The sequence below is a fragment of the Balaenoptera physalus genome (genome assembly GCF_965194825.1).
Source record: "Balaenoptera physalus genome assembly, chromosome: 5".
NCBI classification, from domain to species: Eukaryota; Metazoa; Chordata; class Mammalia; order Artiodactyla; family Balaenopteridae; genus Balaenoptera; species Balaenoptera physalus.
The window spans coordinates 140668443-140684117 of NC_138884.1; the positions used below are offsets into that span (position 1 = coordinate 140668443).

General features: G+C 36.0%; 1 pseudogene across 1 annotated transcript; it reads right to left on the reverse strand.

The window, feature by feature from the left end:
* Positions 1 to 766: 766 nt before the first annotated feature.
* LOC309661126 (large ribosomal subunit protein bL9m pseudogene) lies at positions 767 to 6463 on the reverse strand (annotated as a pseudogene). Its single transcript has one exon. The product of its transcript is annotated as a large ribosomal subunit protein bL9m pseudogene (transcript).
* Positions 6464 to 15675: the final 9212 nt, after the last annotated feature.

Genomic DNA, 15675 nt, shown 5'->3' on the forward strand with positions numbered 1-15675 from the left:
GTTCATCTTAAGTAAGGAATTATTTGTAAGTTGGCGGCTGTTGAACAGTAAGTTTCTTCAACCATATCTTTTGAATAGCACCTATGAAAATAAAACTAAGTGCTTTTTATTTCTCTTTCTTCATATATAGATAAAACACTTTTTATTGGTATGACTGTTCTAGAAAATTGTTTAGGGGTATACTTTCTTTTACACGGAAGTACAATGAATACAGGTATAGAATTTATTTTTATTTCACACATTAACATGTTTGAACTCTCCTGATTTATGAGATTAGAAAGTGAAATTAAAAAAAAACATGTTTTTACAAAGTTGTGTTTAGAATATAGACATCCACATACTATATTTACATAGAAAATATGTTGAGTGGATGTGTGTGTGTATACATACACAAATATATAAATATGGAGACACCTATATTTATGTGTCTTTACATGGTATATATATATATATATATATATATATATATATATATATATATATATACACACACACATATAATCTATAGACATTTCACCAAATGATCTAAAAGTATATCTATTATCCTTTAGAAATGATGTGAAAAGCAATGCTCTTTGTTTAAAAACAGATTATTAGTAATTGATTTGCATGTAATCAAGGCCAATAGGATCTCTTTAAGACACTGATAAATTATATTCATTATTTATTCTTAATTAAAAAGGGACTGAAAACACACCTTGAGGGAGAGAAGGGAATTAATGTAAGCATTAGGGGGAATGATTTTTTTTCCCTTTCTAATAAGAAGCCTTTCTAACATGATTTACCTGATTAATATTTGATGTATACAATTATCAGTAATAGCAGATCACGCAACTATTTTTTCAAGTTCAAATAGTTCATGCAGATTAAGTATGCATACATTCCCAATTCAAGAGACAAGGGATATAAAAGTGAACATAAAACTAGATTTAAGAAGAGATGTTTTTTCTGAGAAATGTTTTTCAGTAAATTCGAAAAATCTGACTGACATTGTCTTCCATAGTTCGTTAAATTTCATCAAATCATTTATCACATAGACTAAATATTGCTCTGCAATCTTATTACATTCTAGTTTCCACTCCTTTCCTTTTCAAATGTTAAATTATAACTACTGTCCTCAAGCCTGAAATCCAGGCCTGCCCCACTCACACCTTTCAGTGGATGATCTTGCTTCCAAGTTCAGAGAAATAGTTCAGGCATCATAAAAGACCTTATAACTTCTTCTAAGAGCCTCATAATCTCAACGTTATTGGCACCCATCCTTTCATCTTAAAAGGAAAATTTACGTCACCGTTTGTATTAATCAGGACTGTTGTGATTACAAGCCATAGCATGTCAACCCATGCTGCTTTAAGAGAAAAGGACCGCGATGGCTCAGGTAACAGAGAGGTCTATGCATTGGTCTGGTCAAAGATCCAAATGAGAAAACAAATTCTTTAATTCCAAGGCTGATCTAGTCACCAATGTTTTTAACCCTGTTTCTTCCTGTCTGCTTCCTTGGACATCTTGCTCCATCAATCATCTCTTTGCCTTCCTCTCCAGTGTTTTTTCCCTCAGTATATATACATGTTCAAACTTTCCTAACTTAAAACTATATCCTTCCACATCTAGATTCATTTACGTGTGTAGTCTCTCATTTTGTCTCAGTATACCCCAACTCAACCACCAAGGTGGACCTTTACCTCAAATCCTCATGGTTCTAAGGACAAACCCTAAAACTCAATATATCTGAAAATTAAAGTCTCACCTTGGACCCTACAGAACCTGTCCTGGGTGCTACAGGTGCTTTCTGCCACAGGTACTTTCTAAAGCTAGCACCGTGCATAATTCAATCTCTGAGTATCCTTGGCTTCTAGCTCTTCTGTTCGCTCTTTAAGAGGCTTTCAGGCTTCACTTCCAACTCATTATGAGCCAAGGCCTCCTCTTACTGAAGGCATTATTTGCATGAACGTAAAGCCACTATCTCAAAATCATTTCCTTAAACTTAGAGGATATAGCCACGTGCATTGGGCGAGGGGGCTGTGATAGAAGGCTAGACAACAAGCTTTTGGGATATTTGGCTCACCATTTCAACTACTGGTGTTCCACGTGTATCTGTTTTATAGCTAAGATGCCAAATGATATTTTAAAATACTTTCACAGCTAAAGAATATTTAAACACCACTGTTTTACTGGATAAAATACAAGCAACTTCATTTCATACTCTGACCAATGAATTTAACCTTCCTTTTTCCCAAGTCTGCCTCAGATTTTTCAGTCTAGGAACCCTGAATTGTATTTCCCCTTGAACAACCCTCTCTCAACCCCTTTGCACCCTGCACTTGGTATTCATTTTGTGTGGAACATCCTGAGTCACTTTTTTGTTTGGAGAACACCTGTTCATCCTTTACTCCTCAATGGCACAAACTGCTGATTTTTCTCTGACATATTTGACTTCTATAAACAGATGTCTACACTTCTTTCTTTCTTTCCTTTTTTTGGCTGTGCCATGCGTGGCATGCGGGATCTTACTTGATCCTCCTCCACTTCTCCTAGAAGTGGTTTGAAAATGAATCACAGAATGACTTTTGCCTTCCTGGTGTTTATAACCCAGAGATATCTGAGAATCATATACAAAATGCTTAGGAATGAAGAGGACAAGATATGCTTATGAGGTAAGAGTTTATGGAGTCTGTGTAAAGTTTATTCGAGAAGACTTATTCATAGAGATGAGTTTAAGTAGAGATTAGAGAAGACAAATGAAACTAAGTTATGTATAAGTAGATTATCTCTATTATAATTTGTCAGTAATAATCTGTATGCTCTTTATAAATGTTGTGGTGGAGACCACTTCACTTTATTTTGTTGACGTAATAATGCCTACATATTAAAGCAATAGGTTGACAAATGAACAATTTAATATAACAACCATAGAGGAATTTTAAATTGCTATAGGAATAGTCTTTTTTTTTTTTTTTTGCTGAATATACCAGTTCCCATCTTATCTATATATTGTCATCAAATTAAAGCCTAAACTTTTCAGAATATTGAAATAGAAGGCATTTTGAGTTCTTCGTCCAAGTTCAGCTAAATTACTTGGGAAGGATTTTTCTATTTTCAGGGTTTAGTTTGACAGCAGTGTTATCAATATCAGAAACTATAAATAATTCACTTTTTTTCATCCCAGGAGTTTAGCAACATGCCCAGCATTTAGTATACTTAGTTTAATAAATTAGTGTACTTAGTATAAATAAATATAAATTGAAAGGCTTTATGAATGAAGCTACTCAATTTAGATTGATGTTCTGCATTAATCAGAGAAGTAATGTAATCTTTCTCCTAGAATTCTATAGAAGCAGAGACAAATTGATTTGAGAACAGAAGGGATATTTGGATAACTTTTCAAGTTAAGTCTTCATAGTGTGACTTAATTGCCCTTAATGAAATGTTGTGAATTCTTTGAATAATTCACATATCCTATAGAGAAAATTGTACATACATGTAATAGTTATCAAAAAAGTTCACTATTTTTTATGTTATATTTTAAAATAAAAATATATTAAATATTTGTGTGGGTTTTTTTCCTGGCATTCCTCCACTTCTTACTACAGTGTCTTTTTTTTTTTTTTCCTAAATACAATTATTTAATTATTTAATTTAAATCACAGAAAAATGGCTTCAAGTAGGAAATTCCTATGGGATGTCTTTTTTCCTTAAAACAGAGGAGAAACTTGAACAGACAGGATAGCTTTAGTTGTAGAAGCCTAAGGATCAGTAAATCCCCATTGTGTTGTTGATTAAAATGATAGTTGGGAAAGGCAAATAGTAGCAACATCTCTAGAATGCCATAGTAAAAACAATATTTCACACTAAAGGGGCTTTCTGCTATTCACAACTTGAGATTTCTTAAACTAACCTGTGTTTAATGTTTGGCTTTGCCACTTTCTAACTTTGTAACCTTGGATAATCTCTCAGCCTCAGAGGCCCCATGGGTAAATTTGGGTTTTTTATACCTTTCTCCAAGCCCTGTTAAATGCACAAACTATAAAGTGACAATAATTGGTAGAGTTTTTACTGTTTCTAGGATGTTGATGACAAGGATGGTGATTTTTAAGCAAGTCACCATACCAGGCCCTGAGCTAAGATCATTGGATGCAATAGTGAGTAAGACAGTTCTGAGGGCTCAGAACCTCATATTCTATGTTTCTCTTGCACACAAGTTTTCCATAATTTTGAAAACTACTGTGATGTAAACTGACTAAGACTGAATTGTCTTCATCTGGTCTGAAGATTTTACTCTCTCTTTATATCAGATGGCGCAGAATAACATCCTTTGCCTTGAAATCAATACGTAGATAAGTAAGCTTGGAGTACATCCAAAGAGAAGTTTTATCCTTGTTTCAATCATCAAGTATATCATATGTTCAATACTCTGTTTAAAAGCCAGTGATCATAAATGAGCCTTTTTTTTTTTTTTTAAAGAACACACCTCTTCATTTTTTCTTGAGGTACAAACATGCAGTTTGGATGATGAGAATGAGCTAGCTCTACCATTTACTCCAATGAATTCTAATGGAGGAAGAGGCTAAATAGGATCTAGACTCTTTGGGTCTATTAATACTCAATTTATCAAAATTGCAGCCTGGTATTTCTGGAGTAGGACTGCCCCAACAAGGCCAGATGTGATAACTGCTGAAGATGAAGATGGCAAATATGGACAATTCGATAGGTACATACAGTCTAGTCTGCTGTCTTCCGATGGTCTCTAAAATTCCGTATTTGGTCAGAGCTGGGAGTGATACCGTGGTGCTGGTCCATCTTTGCTCCACTGTTCCTCTAATTCTGCTTTGCTGTTTTGAAGGGAGAATAGGTTCAGATAGTCTGCGAGCTGGTGGGGGCCATTCCCTTGGCAGCTTACTGGGCTAAACAGAACTTATATCTTTTGGTCTTGGGCCTCTCAAAGTTCACCACAGACACAGGTACCCTCACAGTGCCAAGCCCATTTACAGTGTGAAATAGAATTCATATTTTACGGCAAGACAAGAAAATTATAAACATAAAATTTCTTCTCTGCCCTTTGGCCTCCCTTCACCCTCCACTGTGCATCGTGTATCTGTATTATGAATTGACCGAACCTCCCCCATGGTCAGGAATACCTGCTCAACCAAAGACAGCAACATTCTTCTAGCACCAACAAGACAACTCCTTAAAAGATAACATTCCTTCTTGATCTTATAAAGGGTCACATGACCCACCAGGATGCCACTTAGATCTGCATTATGTAAACTGTGAATACATCATTTGATGTTCAGCCCTCTGTCTCAAAAAACTTATATAACTGTGCCTTGATTTCTAACTGACAGAATAGTTAGTTCTCAGAACGTTCTGAGATGCTCTTCCCAGGTTATAATCCTCAAATTTGGCTTGAATGAAATTGTCCAATTCTTTCTTAGATCAGCTGATTGACTTTTTGTCCACAACCGTCACCTCACACCAGCATTCGCCCCTCTGTGCGATGGGCTCTTCTGGTAACTTTAACGCATGTGAGGTGACCACAACACCAAGATTTCTGAGGAAGTGGCCAGCAACTATTTCAGGGTTTAGCTCCCATTTGACACTGTTCATTCCCTCGTCCAGGTGACATCGTTTCAGAAATTTCACTGTCGCCTCACCTGCCTTGGTCTGGATCTTCTCTGGTCTTCCTTCTCGTCTCAGCAAGTTCTTCTCTAGAAACGGCTTCTCGTTTTCAGGAGATGCATATACAGCCAGTCCTTGAGGAAGTAGTCAATTACGGCCCACAGGTTCTTTTCACTGAGACCAGGTCACCTCCAGACTCCAGGTTCCTCCACTGGCTGCGTGAGGATGAGCTGCACGTTGTCTCTGGGCTGGTGTTCGCGTCCTCCACCAGCTCGCGGACGTGGTGTTGCCGGTGCAGGCGCGGGCTTCCGGCCCTCTGGGGCTAGCAGCACTTTCCACCGGAGCAACCCGATGACCGTGCCCCCATTGTGAGTGAGGCGGAGGTCAAGCTCCAAGCCGGGGACGCCCCCTTCAAGTTGCGCCTGCAGGCTCTCCGGACCTCCAGGTCGCAGCAGCGTCTTAGCGCCCGCCCGCAGCAGAGCTCCGCCCCCCAGGCCGCGCATGCGCAGCCACCATGTTCGTCTGCACGGGAAGGGAGACCGTGCAGAGGAGTTTGATACAGTCCCTGAACTGCAACTGAGGCAGAAGGGCATCAGAATCTTCAGCTAGGAAGGTAAGGATGAGGTCACCATCCCCAGATTAAAGTAAGTTGCAATAGAGCATAAGGAGAAATTGTGAAAGATAGCCAGAGGTAATCTAAAATTCCTAGGAATTTACTTGCCGTTTAACTTTGCTCAGAAGTGTTTCATCTATAGTTGCCTTTTTTATTTTTTAGCATCTTTATTGGTGTATAATTGCTTTACATTGTTGTGTTAGTTGCTGCTGTATAACAAAGTGAATCAGCTGTACATATACATATATCCTCATATCCCCTCCCTCTTCCGTCTCCCTCCCACCCTCCCTATCCCACCGCTCTAGGTGGTCACAAAGCATGGGGCTGATCTCCCTGTGCTATGTGGCTGCTTCCCACTAGCTATCTATTTTACATGTGGTAGTGTATATATGTCCATGCCACTCTCTCACTTCATCCCAGCTTACCCTTCCCTCTCCCCGTGTCCTCAAGTCCATTCTCTAGGTCTACATCTTTATTCCTGTCCTGCCCCTAGGTTCTTCATATAGTTGCTTAGTTTACACCCGTTGACTGAAAAAAAAAAGCACAACCTAAAAGTTGAGAGTTATGTTTTAGTCGACGGACATTCTTAGGACTTCAGGCCTTGGAGATACTATCTTAACTCTGAGAGACTGTTCCAAACAGGAAAGGAGGAGGCCAGGATACAGAGGAGTATTTGCAACAGAATCAGGTAGTCAGAACATCAAAAGATTACTATTAATAAAAGAAAACCAGATATCTCAAGGAAGTTAGCACTTTTCTAGGTATGGGAAGATGCCGGAGTCTGGGCTCACTGAAATCATTCTTTTGATGTGCACCTCAGCTATCTGGGACCAGTATCCTGTGTTTTCTCATCCTGAGTTTCCTCAGGCTGCACCATCAGGGGTGACTGTAGTCTGATGCCTGCTAGACGGTGGGCATTCCCTGTTTCCTTCCTGAGTTCCCTCAGGGTTCACTATCAGGGCATCTGCAATGTGATGGCTGATGGCTCTGACATCCTTTGTTTACTGATATGACTGGCAATAATTTAGTTCTCATACCTCATACATATTTGAGGAATTCTCAATAACTGTGATACTAACATTTGTTGAACATTGATTATCTCCCAATCACTGTATTAAACAATTTCCATTATATTTCATTCTCACAACACACATTATTGGTCAAATTACCATTACAAAGAAAAAAATTCCCTCCAGCTATGTTAAGCAGAAAGGAATTTATTACAGATTATTAAATCTTTCACACAATCCTGGACAGGGTTAAGAAAAGAGAGATCTCTGATTGAGATTTTAGGAACCCTTTTCAAAGCTATGCGGCAGGACCAAGTTTCTAAGGGAACTATTGTCTATGTACAGTAGGTATATCAACACTACACTGCCATAGTCAGGAAACAGCCATGATGAAGAAGCCACTGTTACTTTGGACAGGAAAAACTTTAGTAAGCAAAAAGCGCTCTAAACTATTGACTTCTATATCAACAAGCAAACACATCTTTTTGTGTTTACAAGATACCTGTTAGCATAAGGCCACTAAAGAAGAACCTCTCCTCTGTATAGAGAGGGATAGTGTGCTCATTACCTATTATTTCCTAAAAGCTGGGAATATATGTTTCTTGAGCATATTCTCTGGTTTGAGTTTTGCCGTGAGCTCCATAGTAGACAAACCATCCTTTGAGTTTGAAATCAAGTCTAAAATGGAGCAAAATATGAGTAGCATAATGAAGTTTATTATTAAATTATATAGGTAACAAATGCTGACTTCATTTTCCCATCGAAGCAAGTTAAGCATCAGTGGTAATTGATCTACATACTTAAAATCTAAAAGAAACCTCTAATAATGATAAATTTGTTGATTCCTTTAATAGTTAACTGTGGTTGTTCAGAGACTTTTTTTTTTGAGAATGTAGTTCTCTTTCATGTGTTTGTGTATTACAAATAATTTAAACCATCAACGTTATTTCACTCATACACATGAAACAGTACAACTTGATATCTTTTATTATTTACTATAAAAATATCCTGGGGCATCTAATGAGTTGTAGACCAAATTATGTGTTCAACAAGAGAGCCTGCTAAAATTCTCTTATGCAAATCTGCTCCTCATATTATATTTGTCATTTCATATTCACCAAATTTCTTTAAGTTTTCAGACATTGTATCAGACTACACATCCTTGGCAAACAACATGATGGGATATATATTACAAGGCCACCTTAAGTGACATCACTTCTAATATGTACAAGGATTTGAAAGAGAAACAGAGCTGCCACACTGATTAATAACTTGATGAATTTTCAAATTAATATTCTTTATTTAGTGGACATTGTTAGAGATTTACTAAAGATGTTTAGGTGGGGAAACAGAGCAGAATGTTTAGTATTACATAGTGTGACTGATTTCTTTTGAAAACCTCCACTAGATACATCTCGTTTATAAATCTCTCTACTCTGCCTTCTAGCCTCTGTGTCTCTGTTCACTCCTTTCCTTCAAAGCTCAGTGTTTTCTGTGTGAGTATCCCTTTCCTAGATCTTTACAATGAGGGTGCAGATTTAATTTGTGATCTTCTGTGTTCTATTGTAATTAACTCTCTGTAGTAGGTTTCAGTATGGCAGGGGTCTTCTTTTATAGCAACATTATTTTGCTTGTTAAAATTGTAAGAAAGTTCCAAGGGTTTAAGATTGGTACTTAAAAATAATGAGTTGTATAATACACAGCTTTAAAAATCTATCCATTTATGTTGCATAAGGAAAAACTGAAACAAGTAGAGTCAACTGGATACACTCCTGCCTCACATCACACACAAAAGTCAATTGTAGATTGCATAATTTAGAAGAAAATATCATGCAGTATCTTTGTGACTTTGGAGTAGATAGGATTTCTTAGACATAACTAATGGTAAGTGGAAATAATAATTTGTGCTGCATTAAAAATAATAACTTCTGCCTTCACAAGACACTATACATAGGGTGAAAAAGCAACCTATAGAAGGAAGATGATTTCACAGTACATGGATCCAAATAAAGGATTTTTATCCAAAATAAATAAAGAACTCTTACAAACTAATAGTAAAAAGACATAAATCCAGTGGAAATGCAGGCAAAAGGTTTCAGCAGACACTTAATAGAAGAAGAAATCCAAATAACTTATCAGTAAACATATGAAAAAGTGCCAAGTACATTGGTCATCAGACATTTATAGAGTAATGAAAGAGGCCAAGTAATGTATTGTGTTAGAGTTCAGGTTCATGGTTATCTTTTGTTCTGTAATACCTGAAAGGGGACCAGGAGGGATTCTGGAGTGCTAGGGTAATTCCATTTCTTGATCTGGGTGCTGGTTATTCAGGTGTGCTTAATTTGTCAGCAACTCTATGATTATGACAGGTGCAATTTTCTATATGCTGTTTAAATTATAGCCAAAAGTTAAAGAAACTGGAAAGAACACAATTATTCAATAGACACACACAAATAAGAAGGCTCTTCTCAGAATGTTGGAGAATTTTGTTGTGGGGATAAACTGCATCTGATGCCCAGATAGGTAGTAGTCAAGAGAAGTCAGAAATGCCCATGACGGAGCCAAATCATTTGTGCACAAAAAAAGAGCATAGAACGTGGAGGTACAAAATCAGCTGTTACCATGTTACTCTAAATTAGAAATACCCCCCATTAAATAGAGGGATATTTTCTCTCATATTAAAAGAATGATGCATGCCACTGCTCCCAGCTCAGCAACATTCACCATTAGTTGTCATTTTTTATTTTTTAAATGACTGAAAATGTAAAGAATAGGGGGATTGTTCCTGATGGAGCTATATGACTGACAAGTTGTCTTCTATTTATTTTGCACTAGGTAGTCATATTCAGTTCTGCTGTTGATTTAAGTTTGTGTTGTAGGCATTGATATAATATACTCCAGAAGCTGTGTGTGCCAGAAACAGTACATTTTCTGATCTCCTAAATTAAATTGCATTTGGCTCTACTATCACATTTACCAGAGTGGATAGATGGCCAACTAATGTGGACCCTTCCTCTTTTCCTGCTGCTCTTCTTTTGACAAAAGCAGTAAATTGTTTATGTATACTCAGATCAGTAGAAAAACATTTATACTTAACAGAAATTTTTCTATTGCTCTAAGAATACATACATCTTAATTACTAAATCCAGCATGCACTTTGATTTTGTTTTCTATCTTGATATTTTGGTGGCATTTAAAATATTTTCTCACCAGATGCTTATGCATTCTTTTAAGTGTATTCTGAAGAATTTTTCTTTTCTGATTTTCTTAGGTCTTTATAACTTCTACATCTCATGTTTTTTTAATCCTGTTTTATTCAGTATTGGGTTTTCCCGAAGTTCCCTCCTAGATCTTCTTTTTATCTTCCTCTACATTCTCTGTCTGAAAGGTATCTATCCACCTTCATATTTTTAACTAATAACTATATTTTTGTATCTTCAATTTTTGCATCTTCTTCTGATACTTTATCTTAGCTCCTAATCCAGGATTAACTATTGCCTGGTAATCATTATTACCTATGGTACCTTACTGTTCTGTAGGCACTTTAATCAAGATGAATAAAATCAATTTTACTGTTATACCAAAAGTTTTCCTTGTTCTGAGATACCTGTATAAAATTAACTTTTTCTTGTAATTTATGACTAAAATAGATTCTAGACCCAAATCTCTTTAATATGTCTATCCTCTTCCATCCCAATCAATTTAACCTGATTGAAGTTTCCTTCACTTTTTTGCATAACTCACTGCAATAATTTTTTTTTTTACTGGTTACCAAACTCATGTCTTTCCCTTCTAAAATACCAGGCCTGAAACTTATCTTTCAGAAGTACATAACCATCACATTATTTGCTTTATTAATTTAATCAGAGGTTCCGCATGTTATAGCAGGTGAAGTATAAACTCCCTCCAATGTGAAAACACTCCTTTCAGCCTCATCTTATACTACCTCCCACAGGATACTGTGCTCTACTCAGGGAGAATTGTTTGCCATCTCTTCATGTCTCCTTGTCTTATCCCATATTCATTTTTATTGCCTGGAATACTTTTCCTCCATACACACTTTGAAAATTTCTCCTCTGTCTCCTGTATTCAGGCAGTTATCACTTGCTCTGTGTTCTCCCTGATAGATTTAAGTGTACAAAAGGTGCAAGGTGTACAAAAGGACAAACTCCCTGTCCTCATGGAGATGACATTCCACCCAGAATTGGAGCCAGACAATAAACAAATGAACGAATATATAAATAAGAAAATCACATGTTAATATACATGCTTGGAAATAAACAAAAAAGATTTAGGCACTCTAACATAACTGGTTGCAGAAGGAATTTTAAAGAATAAATCTTATGTTTGAGCATAGAAATTTAGCTGGGGCTTTGTACCAGTCAGTAATGACATTTAAATATAGTTTTTTTTCTTATTCAAGAATTCTAGAAGTAGGCTGTTGCTACCATGACTTAGTTATCCTTAGCCTCCTCGTAGCTTTCTCCTTTAAGCTTGTTGCCTCATGGTCACCCGATGCATCTCCATTCATCCCACCTCTGTACAAAGCAGAAAGAGGTAAGGAATAGTTACATCTGTTCTTTATTTTTTGGGAAACAATGTGTTTCCCAGAAAAGTGTACAACAAATTTTTGCTTACATTATATTGCCAACAACTGGGAAATATGTATGCACTAATAGTAAAGGAGTTTAAGAAACTGTAGACGATTGTTGTTATATTTAGCTTGAAATAAACATGATCTCTTCCTCTATACAAAATATTAAGCAAAAAGATAGGAAATAGGCATGCTGAGTAGGCAATTATTAGTGCCACAGACCTTAAGGTTGAGAAATAGTTGGTCATGTCAAGCATCCCAGGCACAGGGAAACTCCAGTGGGAAAGCCTTTTGTGTATTTGTATCTGAGGAATAAAGGTAGGTTACTGTGCCTGATAGGAGTGAGAAAGATGGGGTATGGTAGATGATGGATTCAGAGATACAAAGTCTAAGATTATAACATCTATCTCCTGCATGGGATCCTCAATTACTCAAGATGAGGACCTACTTTTTATGCATTTCTTTATTCTAAGCACCTTGCAGAGTTCTAGACTAATAGTAAGCTTTTTTTTTTCATGAGTGAATTTAGGGTAAAGTTTATATAAATATATTGAAAAGCTCTGTGATTTCCTTTTTTATAATAGCATAAACTGTATTCACAGGAACATATGGTAATAGGTCAAAATCTTATGACTGGTAGTCTTCATTTTTAGCATAGATTTCTCTAAGGTTAATCATATTATTTGAAAACACAAAGGCCTATTTTAATTGTCAACTGCCTCAATTTCATAATTCCTCCTTACATATGTTGTTTTTTTCTGTTTTTTCAAGAGAAGTCATAAGAAAAATATATTGGTATGTTGGTCTCAATTATCAAAATAATTTCATAAATTCTGTTTATTTTTAACTGTGGAGCTGTGATCATATTTGATATTTCACAGCTGTGAAAAATTCACAAATAACTGTTTAGTAGTATTTGATTAAGAAATTATAGATTCTGATTTTGTAAATTGGGCACTGAGATTTGAGTAAATGGTCTATTTAACCAAATGTTATATTGAGTATATGATATATTAGCCCTACTTTAGGTGGTGTGCAGTTTTTATCATATGACCTGAAAAGAAATGATTGACTCTATTATTTTCTAAAGTGATATGCTAAATTGCAACTAGTGTTACACCTCACAACAAGTAAGGCATATTTTTTCTTTGTAATTGTTCTTTTGAATTCTTTTTAAATACAAAGCACAAGGCCCAGTGAGGAAAATATTCTTATAGTCATAATAAAAAGCTATTTGTGGAAAAATTGATAATGTGCTACAGTTGATTTATATTCAGTTACATACTATGTGTTATAACATTCAGAAAGTTTTTTGTGATTTATTTATCTTTACAAGATCTGTGAAACCACTCAATGGTTTCTATTTTCTGTTTCACTTCTTTAAGACCAAAATATTTTAAAAAAAAAGAAGAAAAAAAATATGTTTTTGGGTTTAATTTTTTTCCATCTAACACTAATGAAAAATGGTAAATTTTTGTGTAATTAATAAATGTTTATAAAGCACAGAGTTATTTCCAAGGTTCCCATGTACCTTATATTGAATTATTTTGAAAGTTTAATTTTTGTTTGTTGTGTTTCCCATCTGGTCGTCTTACATTATCATTTTATGATCTATTTCCAAAATAATGCTGGGAAATGGAGTGTTGATTTCTTCTTTACTAAAATATATTTTGATTATTATATTATTTATTTATTTCTTTATTTATTTTTGCTGTGTTGGATCTTCGTTTCTGTGCGAGGGCTTTCTCTAGTTGCGGCAAGCGGGGAACACTCCTCATCGCGGTGCGCGGGCCTCTCACTATCGCGGCCTCTCCTGCTGCGGAGCACAGGCTCCAGACGCACAGGCTCAGTAATTGTGGCTCACGGGCTTAGTTGCTCCGCGGCATGTGGGATCTTCCCAGACCAGGGCTCGAACCCGTGTCCCCTGCACTGGCAGGCGGACTCTCAACCACTGCGCCACCAGGGAAGCCCCTATTTTGATTATTTTTGAAGTAATGAAAACATTTCTATTTTTGTTTCGTTAGCTGGTAACACCTTTTTCCATTATTTTATTTTTAGCTGGCTAAGTTTAAATTTGACTCTGTGCCTTTTAAAATTCAAAGTGAAATAATCAGAACATTTTACTTCCATTTGCCATCAGCTGAAAGGTTAGTTATTTCAACTAGAGGACAATATAATCAATAATGGCTAAATTTATGCCTAAGATGACCATCCTTGAAGATATCCTTTTCCTCCTTGGAAGCATAGTAAAGTCCATCATAAATCTGGCCAGGAAAAAGACCCTTAGTTCCTTTTAACTATCTGTCACTCTCCTAAATTCCATTTTTATGGAAGGGAGGTAAAATAATAAATCACAAACCATTAGTCATGAAAGGTCAATCATATTCCTAAAATATTCTGTTCTACCACTTAAGGTCTAGATAGTTTTTATACACAGCCAGGCAGACTATTTTTTGCCATTTTCATACTGATGGAATCCCAAAATAATTGCCTAATAAAGCTTGGAATTACCAGGATAATTTAGATTTATGTAATTTTCCTGGATTAAAAAAGTAATTCAGCAGGCTTATACTTCCTTTTGTTACTCAGCTATAGTTTCAATCTTCATATGCTCCCAGAGTATATAAGTCAAAGTACCTAATAAATATTAAATAATTATTCTAATGCTTACTTCCAGGTTCAGAAGCAATGGAAGATGAAAAGCAAGATTTTACTGTGCTTACCATACCCATTCTAGAAGCACGAAACTGCATCAACAATTGAAATTTAGAGGAAATATAACAGTAACATAGTATTACTCTCTTACAACTAGAAGCAAAACCTGTTTAGTCTCCATAAAAAGATATAGTCAGGTAGTCTGCAAACAAAATCATGCATATTTATTTTTCTGACTATGAAACCTCCAGAATACTTCAGTAAGGCATTATTTTCCTCAATTAGACATTGCCATTCCCTTCAGTACCATAATGTGTATCTTTATAACTTCTCCCTACCCCTTCCCATTTCAAATAAATTCAAATATGTATTTCTGTTCATTAGTCACAGACTTGTTCTATTCTTCCAAATTAGAATACAGCATTTCCCAGTGAAATATTATTCTGGTCTTAACTTCTTAACTCCCAGTGGTGTGCTCCAGAGGAGACATTCCATGTAAGAGTCCTTCATATAAGTAAGGATGGCTTGGAGAACTATATTAAATCATCTTTTCTATAGACTGAAGATCTCTAATTTCTCTACTCTTCTGTTACTGTGTCAAATTTTCAATTATTTTGACTATTGTTAAAGCCTTCCCCAAAGAGTTTCTCTTGAATTACATTGTTCAAAAGTCTGCACACTCTCCTAGCAAAATCCTGACCATTGCTCACGATGGCAGAAGAATTGCTGGATTCTTCTCCTTCATCTTGCATCACTATATCAAAATGTATTTAAATGTTATGCTTTTTAACTTACAGTTGTGTCATCTGGCATTATTGGTCCTCCTCTCCTCAAAATACTCTCCTCTCTTGGCTTTCATGACACTGCATCCGGTTACTTCCATATGTGTATCTCTGTCTATGACCACTCAGTTTCTTATATATACTCTTTCTCTTCTATCTGTATACTTTCTTTTCTTGGGTTCTGCCTCTGCTGTTAGTCTCTCTTTACTCTTGCTGGCTTTTCATAGCTACATTCATATCTTAAACTGTCATTGATATAACTATGCTCTATGGGTTAAATTTCAACCTTTCTCCAGATCCACCCATCCTACTAGACATCCCCATGTGGATGTCCCAATCTCTCTTCCATTTTTCCCTCAGCACATGCAGGTGAATGGTGTTATCTGTCTCCAAATGTCAAAGTCT